Here is a 9350-nt window from a genome sequence, read left to right on the forward strand (position 1 = left end):
AATTAAAAATGAATTTTTTCTGCTGGGTGTGGTGGCACACACCTTTAATCCTGGCACTCAGGAGGCAGAGACAGGTGGGTCTCTGTGAGTTCAAGGCCAGCCTGGTCTACATAGTGTGTTCCAGGGCAGCTGGGGCTACAGGGAGACCCTGTCTCAAAAAGACCAAAAAAGAAAAAAAAAAGAATTTTTCTGTATGAAACTGTGTATTTTAATAATAAAATGGAGATCTTTTTTTAAAGGTTAAAACCTCATTCAATTTTATCTCTTATAGGGTTTATACCGAGTACAATATTGTATAACTGTATTAATTCAACTGTAAACCTAAAAATTTACACCCAGTTTTGAAAGAGATGCATCTTAGCTCAGGAAATTGTTATGGACTATGTCAATGCCATTGTAATGAAATGCTTCTTCTGATTGTGTGGTTATTAAATAAATAATTTAAAAAGTTCCATTTTGAAGGATAGCAGAGGAAATAGAATATAAGAACCAGGTAGAAAGTTTCTTATAACAGGAGATTGTTGATATGTTAAGGGCACTCTTCAAAGTGGAGAATACATAATCCTCACTCACCCGGTGCTCAGGGACCATTGCAGAAAAAGGGGCAGAAAGACTGTAAGACCCAGGGGTGGTACATGTCCATAAGGAAATAGAATCCTCCAGGCTCCTGGGAACTTGCTCATACGAGCTTACAGCAATGGTGACAGCATGCACAAGACTCATGGAAACTCAATCAGACAAAACCAACATGGAACTTGGGAAATGGGCAGGGGCTCCAAACTTAGCTGAGAACCTATCGAAGTCTGATTACTCCTGGGTGAGGGAGCATTGATATTCTTAAGGGAGTGGTGCTAGACAGACTGAACAGGCTCTAGTGGATGAACTCACACTGAGAGGCATCTGGGTACACAAACTTGACTCAATATGACTCAACATATATGACACAATGCATGAAATCTTGGGTGGGCTGTGGAGAGGGTGCAGATAGGGGAGAGTATCTAAATATGATTAAGATGTATTATATGAAATCCAGAAAAAAATCAATAAAAATACACATTGAAAAAAATAAATTTATAATTAATGTACAAAAAGTATGGGGGCAGTTGAAACAATACGGTGTTTTAGATTAGATCCTAGAACAGGTTAGTAGAAAAAACTGGGAAATCCAAATAATTCATATCACAATCTATGGTCTTATCAGCACTTCACCAATTATATTAATTAGCTTTTTAAGCACTATGACCAAAATACTGACAAAAACAATTTAAGGGAGAAGTACTTTCTCTGGTTCATGGTTTCAGAGGGTTGAGTCTCTATTCATTTGGCCCCATGTGCTTGTGCCAGGACATTGTGGTGGTAGGAACATGTGCCTGGGGAGTGCTCTGTACTTCATGGAATCAGAGGGAGGCAGGAAGTGGCCAGAGATAACATAGACTCAGAGACTTTCCTCCATGACCTGCTTCTTCCAGCTTGGACTCAACATCTAAGTTTCCAGAACTTCCCAAAATAGCCCCACACACTTAAGTCATGAGCCTATAGAGGACGCTGCACATTTGAACCATAAATTCAGAGAACCATAACTTCTCTGCCTTGGTAACTATACCGTGGTTACCAAAGATTCTTGCACTGGGGTAACTGGTGCAGAATATATAAAATTTGCTACATTCTCCTTGTAAGTCCTTTGTAAATTTAAGGTTATTCCAACACGATTAAATTAAAATCATGGAAGGAGCTTAACACCATATCCAGATAGCACAGTAAATACAGATCTAATAATCTACATTTACAAAGACAAATGATAGTAAGAAATAGCCACTGTCAATATCTTGATATTTCCTTTCTCACTCTTTGGGTTATGGTGTTCTAGCTCGATTTGTTTCTTCTCTTTTATTTTTTAATATTTTATTTATTAATTTTATTTTATGTGTATGAGTGTATTGTCTGCATGTGTGTAAGTGCATCTGTGTCATGCAGTGCACATGGAGGTCAGAAGAGGGTGTCAGATTCCCTGAAACTGGAGTTATGGATGGTTGTTAGTCACTATGTGGGTGCTTAGAATTGAACCCGGGTTCTCTGCAAGAGCAGCTGGTGCCTTTAACCGCTGAGCCGTCTCTCCAGCCCCTTTTCTACTTTATAATTTGAGTCCATATTTTCTTCGCATAGCCGCAATTTTCTCTTAATGTTAAGTTTTTAAAAAGACACATACTTGGGGGTTGGAAAGATGGCTCAGGGGGTTAAAACATTGGCTGTTTTTGCAGAAGACCCAGGTTCCAATCCCAGCACCCACATAACAGCTAACAACCGTCCATAGCTACAAATTCCAGGGACTCCAATGCCCTCTTCTGTTTTCCATGGGCATTGCACGACACGGGTGCTCTTACACACATGTAGGCAATACATGCATATGCATAAAATAAAAAGAGACATACTTCAGTGGTCTGATTCATTGACTGTCTGGGGAAGGAAGGTGATAAGCTAACAGTGACTCTGTAAGGGAATCATGGTGCAGTGACTTGAAATTAACCAGCTTATACTTTGTTCCAACCAGGTGCACATCTTGGCAACAAGCATTTAAAAAATACATTTTTGAGATTAATTGCTTTCTCTTGTCTAAACCACCAATTCACCAATTATTTCTGTTACACACAATGGTTTCCTTTTTCTATCTGTTTTTTTTGTTTGTTTTTTAATTTTCTGGTGCTAAGATTGAACCCAGGTCCCCAGACATGCCAGGCACATGCTTTACCAATGTGCTACTTCCCCCATGCCTGATTTTTCTGACCAATATTTCTTCAGGCCCTTCTTGTTCTCCCCAAAGCTGGTCTTCAGTAACCCCCACTTACCTTACATTCCCACAAGTTGTGTTTGTTTAGAGTTGACCTGTGAGGAAGGTCGTGTCTCCTTATGTGCTTGGCTTCTTTTAACGTTGTGTCCTCCAGGGTCTATGTGTTGCCCCAAGTGATAGAAATTTGTCAGAAATTTACTCATGTTATGTGTCACAAATAAAAGATCTTGTTCTTTGTTAAACTTTCATATAATATCACATTATTTTTACCCATTCTGATAGGTGCTTACATTGATTCCACAACTTGATTATTTGGAATGTATACTGCAATGAACAGTAGCGGGCAGGGGCCCCTCTGAACAACTGATCCCATTTCCTTTGGGTAAATACCCAGTTGTGGGACTGACGGATCATATGGTAACTTTAGTTTTTAAATTTTGAGGCACTTCCACATGTCCTACGATGCACAGTGCTGCAATCATCTTTGATCAACTTTGATTGCAGCTTTGTATTTCATAGAGAATGTGACTGCAGCAAGTTACTTCTATCTTTGATTCTCGTATTTTCCTATTTATAAACTGAGGATTAAAATAAAACTATCTACTTTATGTGGGTATTGTACAAATAAAATGAGATGATACATAAAAATGAACTAAACCCTTTGCCCACTAAATGGTAATTACAATGTCCTTTAAGTGGTAGCTACTATTATTACTTTCTACTGATGTTGGAGTAATGACTTAAACATAGGTGAATTATTTAAGATAACCAACTCTTCGCACTCTATGACCATTTTACATTTTTATCCTTCTCAGTCCAACAAAAGCAATGATTCTGGTAAGGGACATGCATTGGCTGGTCTAAGAAAGCTGCCCACCTTTCTTGCTGTGCAGGCTTATTCTTCCTTGGACTCCAGTTCTGATCCAATCTCAGTTCCTCTATTTTTTTTTTCCAGATCCATCCCACCCAAGGGATGCAGGGCTGTTTTCTAGAAGAGTGACCACCTTTCAAAGCTACTGACTGCTGGGTGATGATTTAAGAACTGTTGGGCATCAACTGTAATTCTGTGGTGGGTTCTCTGTGGCTTCTGTGGTTCAGTTTCTGTGTTGTGCAGAACCAGAAAATTTTATTTACCACACTTAGAAGCAACAGAGAAGAGTAGAGATGAAATTATACTGCATTTCACTCTGCAAATATCAAATTGATCTCTCTCTCTCTCTCCCTCCCTCCCTCCCTCCCTTCTTGTAAACTACAATACACAGTTCTCAGTACTTTAACAGACTGTGAACTGATTTGCGTGCAAGGCAGAACTCGTGAAAGGCTTGGCAGCAAATAAACATTTTCTTTGCCCTCTGCATTTCATTTTTGTGCAGTAGAATGCATCCCTGAAAACCTTCCAGATACGCTACCTTCTGATCACACTGTCAGTTATAATTCTGCCCGGTGGCAAACTTTTCCTTATTGACTCTAAATTACATTTAATCCTGTTAGGATCACTTTTTATTGAAAGGCGTGCGTTTTGATGGCATTGACAGGGATCCAGCAACCAAGATGCCCAGCCAGAGGAAAATAAACTCTTGGAGCTCTCTAATGCTTGTCATTTTCACGCTGGGCCCAGCTGTGGAGCCTCTTGAAGGATGGAAAGGATTGGGGTGCTCAGTGCAGATAATAGTGAGCTCCCGGGCGGCGTGGAGAGCTCTCCAGCACAAGAAAATAATCTTTTGAGCCCAGTGGACTAAGAACTGAAGACCATTTTGAGTTAAGACAGTATAATTCTATTAGTGAAAAGCCCTTGCAGGGGGAAATTGCCTGTGTTAAAATCTGTGCACAAATTAAAATAACAGGGCTAAAGGGGAAAATATCTCTATAAAAGGCCTTATGGCTCCAGTGGATAATAATATCCTGTCACATTAGGATCTGGGGACCTAAAGATATAGGATTTTTTATAGCATATTGGTCTCCTTTTTTCAACTTTAGCCTGCACAATAAATCTGTTCTTGAGGGTTTATTTGATGAATCTGAACACTGTACCAAGACATAGTATTGTTTCTTATCAAGAAAATAAGGTCTGCATGTCCTAGCTGTGTGTTGACACTTCATAAGACTGATGCCATCTAAAAAGCCCATTTTGCCTAAATGTATTGAATGCATATGTTCTCTGTGATTTGCATGGGATTTCTGTGGCAAGTTCTGTTAACACTGCTGTTTTGATATGGCATGTGAAATCCATTTAAATGCACACCTTGATTCAGAATAGATTCATTAGAAAGGGGTGAGTAGTTAAAAAATAAAGCTGTCAGTGCAAATGCTGTTCATTTTCTAGGGTGACAGAATTTCGAAGTCGCATAGACTGTTTAGCTGTTGAATAGCGAATGTCACATATCACAACCCTACCCACAAGCTGCTCCTCCTCATTCATTGGACAGCAGCTGCAAGTTGAAAGCTCATTCTACATTTCCCTAATTCCATGACAAAGACAACATGAGCAATGGGCTGTCATGTATTTGAAAGCTGTGCCGTGTAAGTAAATAAAGACACAGTTCATAATTCTGTTAAAGGATGATGGCAGCATTTATTCTAGAATTAAACAATAATGAAACAAACAGATGATGCTCTGAGCACTAACTGTGGACCCAGGGGTTTTAGTACCAGCACATCTCTCTCCAAACCTATAGCAAAATTAACACAGAAACCAACAGGCTCTATTTTCTCCTGCTTGTCTTCCAGCCTCCTTTGTTCCCTCCTTCTCCCTTCTCTTCTTTCTGTCTCTACCAGTTTGTCTTCTCCTTTGTGCTCCTGTCCTCTTTCTATCCACTCACTCTTTTTCTTCATCTTCCATTGAGCATTGTTAAGAAATTTGTTGGGGGAGGGAATGCTGTAGAGATGGCTCAGAGGTTAAAAGCACTGGCTGCTCTTGCAGAGGACCCAGGTTCAAGTCCCAGCACTCACGTAGTGGCTAACAACCATCCATCACTCTAGTTTCAGGGGACCAAATGCCCTCTTCTGACCTTTGTGAGCATTGCAAGACACAGGTGTACTTATATGCATGCAGACAATACAATTGTACACATAAAATAAAAGTAATAAATAAAATATTTTTTAAAAAGAAACTTCTTGGCCCAGGCATGGCATAGGCAGTACACCTGTGATGTCACCAAGATGGGCTCGCTTTGGTCCTCATACAACATACGAGTTAGGTGGAAACAGTGCTGGGTCAGCCAGGAGGAAGTTCAGGTTCATATTTAGCACTCCTGTAAGGAGAGGATGCCTCACCCCTCTTTAGGAATTAAGAACTGGAGAGGTGGCTCAGTGGTTAAGAGCACTGGCTTTTCTTGCAGAGGACCCAGGTTTGATTCCCAGTACCCACATGGCAGCTAACAACTGTTCTTGACTCCAGTTCCAGGGGATCCAATGTCCTCTTCTGTTTTCTGAGGCCATTGCACAACACAGTTACACCTTAAATATATGTAGGAAAAATACTCCTACACATAAGATAAAAATAAATAAATAAATTTTATAAAGAAGTTGAAGTCAGAAAGGGACACACTAGACGCTCCTTGCACTTGTCCTTACCTAAAAAAGAAAGAAAAAGAAAAGGAAGCCTTCCAAAATAATAAATAGCCAATGTTTTGATCAAAGTCAATAAAGGAAGGCATAAGAAGAAACAAAGAATAGAGCAGTCCTGGCAGGTGCAGGCCCCATGGACCCCAGCAAAGCTATGTCCCCAAGACATTTGTCGATGGTACTATTGTGTCTCAGTGTCCAACCTTACCACCCCTGCTAGAACACAGAAACCAGGCTACTGCACAGAGAAGGAAAGGAACAAATGGCCTCTGCTGTCTCGTCACCCTGGATGACGTCAGGCTGGGGCTAGGAGGAACTTCCCTTTGTTTGGAAAAGGTAAACCAGAGGACCCTTCAGCTCTGGTCATTGCCATGGTTACATATCTTCACTAATGGAGGCTCCTGAGTCCTCCTAGGCTCTGAGACCAGTTAAAGCTGCTCCCTGGCTTCCACAAGCTGAGCTGCTCTCAAAGCTCTGATTTTGTGACAATCCTCCACCAGGGACTGTGGTATATTTCTATATTTCTCCTCTTGTCCCTACTAATGCATGTCCTGCTCTGCATAAGAACAGCCACTATACTCCTCCTTCTGTAAACTAAGCTGCCTCCAAACCAGTCATGTACCAACCCAACCCTAAGCTGCTGCTGTCCTTTATCCACTAATGCTAAGCCTCTGCAGAGTACCTTCATGACTTTATCCTAGGTGCTAATTCACTTTGCCTTAGGGAAAGCTGTGGTGGCACCTGGTTATTTGGGACTCAGAGCTTTGAACTACTGAGTCACTCATACATCTGGTAGCAACCTGCTGCATCATCTTCTGCATCCCTTCTTCCCCGTGCTGTAGTTTAGACTGCACCACACTCACCAGTAAATCTAACCTTTGGCATAACAGAAAAGTGACACACCTTTCTATATCCAAAGCCGATGCGACATCCCACCTTCAGGGATCCACAGGCTCTGTTAACTGGTACAGGCGCACTTTTGCAGAGTGAGCAAATGCAATGCCTTGTATTCTAAGGCATTGGAGCCTTGGCTGGGCTTGATTACTCTACCCTCCAGGTCAAACAACCACAGCCCTGCAACTACTTGGAATTGTACTGTCCTCTTGCAGCTGGAGCTGCTGAGATCCCCTGCTTTTGTGGAGTGGAGACATCATTGTGTTGCTCTCTGTTGTAGGAAGCCCAAGACAGAATGTCATCTTGCCATTGCTAGGTTTTGCTGATATATCCAACCTCAAACCCCAGGCTCCTTCCATGTCCCATCACCCAAGGGTCCAGAGTCACTCCAGTTCAGTGCCTTGTTTTCTAGAACTTGAAATGCCTTTGTGGTCTGTTAATTCAGGAGCTTGAGTTAAGTCTGTGTCTTGGTTCCCAAGGTTAAAGGATAATCATTATATCATTACCATCTTCATCAGAGAGCTATGGTGGTTGCAAGAGACACTCAAGATGGGAAGATCAAGCCTGCTGACCATTGGTATCCCCTCATACCCTCCCCTGAGGTTCCAGCCACATTCCTTCACCCACCTCTGAGCTGTATGTAGTTCTGCCTAAGCCTCACGTGATCTTGTGTTCTACAGCAGTAATAAAGTATTTAGAATGCGCCAGGTAAACTTCAGGGAGACTTCATGTATGCAGCTATGGGGATATTGTCATCCATGCTGGAGTGAGACTTTTTGATGATGTGGCTATGTTGGCCTTCTTCACACTCCAGTAAGTAAGTCTTCACCCAGTTCTGGAAGGAAGCCCAATAAATTCATTGGTTCATAAAATTGAGCTTTAGTAGAACCGAGCTTCAATCTGTCCATAGCATCCACTGTGGGGCAAGTAGATATTTATTTATTTCTCCCCTGAAGTTCAGGCAACAACAGCCTTTCCCAGCACCCATGCCATGGATGAAAGAGCCACTGTGGCTGCTGGCAAACTGTGTTAATCTCAATACCTGGGAGGATCCTCTTCACTGAGGATTTCTATCCAGAGAGAAAGAAGAACTGAATCTGTAAGCCCTTGCTATTATAATTATGCAGCTTCTAATACTTGTCCTGCTGGCTAGATCGCCAAGAAGCCTCACAGAGACTGGACCACCACACCCACATAGAAGCACATTGCATGTCTTATGAGCTTTCATTGTTAACATAGCCTATAGTTACCTGGGAGGAAAGCTTCCATTGAGGAATTTCCAAGATCAGATTGCCCTATGAGCTTGTCTGTGGGAGATCATGTTTATTGATGTAGGAGGGCCCAGTCCACTGTGGGCAGCACTATTCCCTGGGCAGGAGGTTCGGGGCTGTATTAGAAAGCTTGCCAGGAAGTCCTGGGTTCCTGCTAAACTTCCTTAGCTGTGTGTGAGTTTCTTGGTCAGTAGGACATTGCCCTGTCTTACACTTGAGAGTGTTTTCCTCTCCAAGGGTCTCCCCTTCCAGGTACTGCCCACACCTACTTGAGAGTTCCCTCCATTACCTTCAATAAACTCCATCCGGATTTTATACAAGAAGAAAGAAAGCTTAGAAAGAGAAGGATATAAAACTACCGAGAGCACAAAATTTCATCCATTGAAGCAACTGCTGAGAACTTGTCTTGGGAGAGATACAGTCATTTAGCCCCATGTAACCTGAAGAGTCTCCATAGAAATTTAACTCTAAGAGGTCCTCTGCAAAGCATGTTGTAATCAAATTATCCAAAGGCTTTCTTTTTTTAAACTCAGAATCTATTAAGCATGTGTTTTCATTGCTGGGGGAGATAATATTTGTACATAAATCACATGCCTTGCAGCGTGTGTGGCTTAAAGCAGGGTTGTGAACAAGGTACAATAATGCAGAACGTGTGAATGTCTCAACTCAGGGGTGTGGTGCATGCTTCATCAGCAAGTCACATCATAAAGACGCTCTTAGAGATATCTGACTTTACACACAAGAGGTCAGGAGTCTGACAATGTGGATGATAACACAGATAAATCAGTCAGTGGTATCAAGAAAAACGGAGTGGTCAGTATACTGGTTAAAAAGAA

The sequence above is a fragment of the Nannospalax galili genome, unplaced genomic scaffold (assembly GCF_000622305.1).
Source record: "Nannospalax galili isolate Female #2095 unplaced genomic scaffold, S.galili_v1.0 scaffold777, whole genome shotgun sequence".
NCBI lineage: Eukaryota > Metazoa > Chordata > Mammalia > Rodentia > Spalacidae > Nannospalax > Nannospalax galili.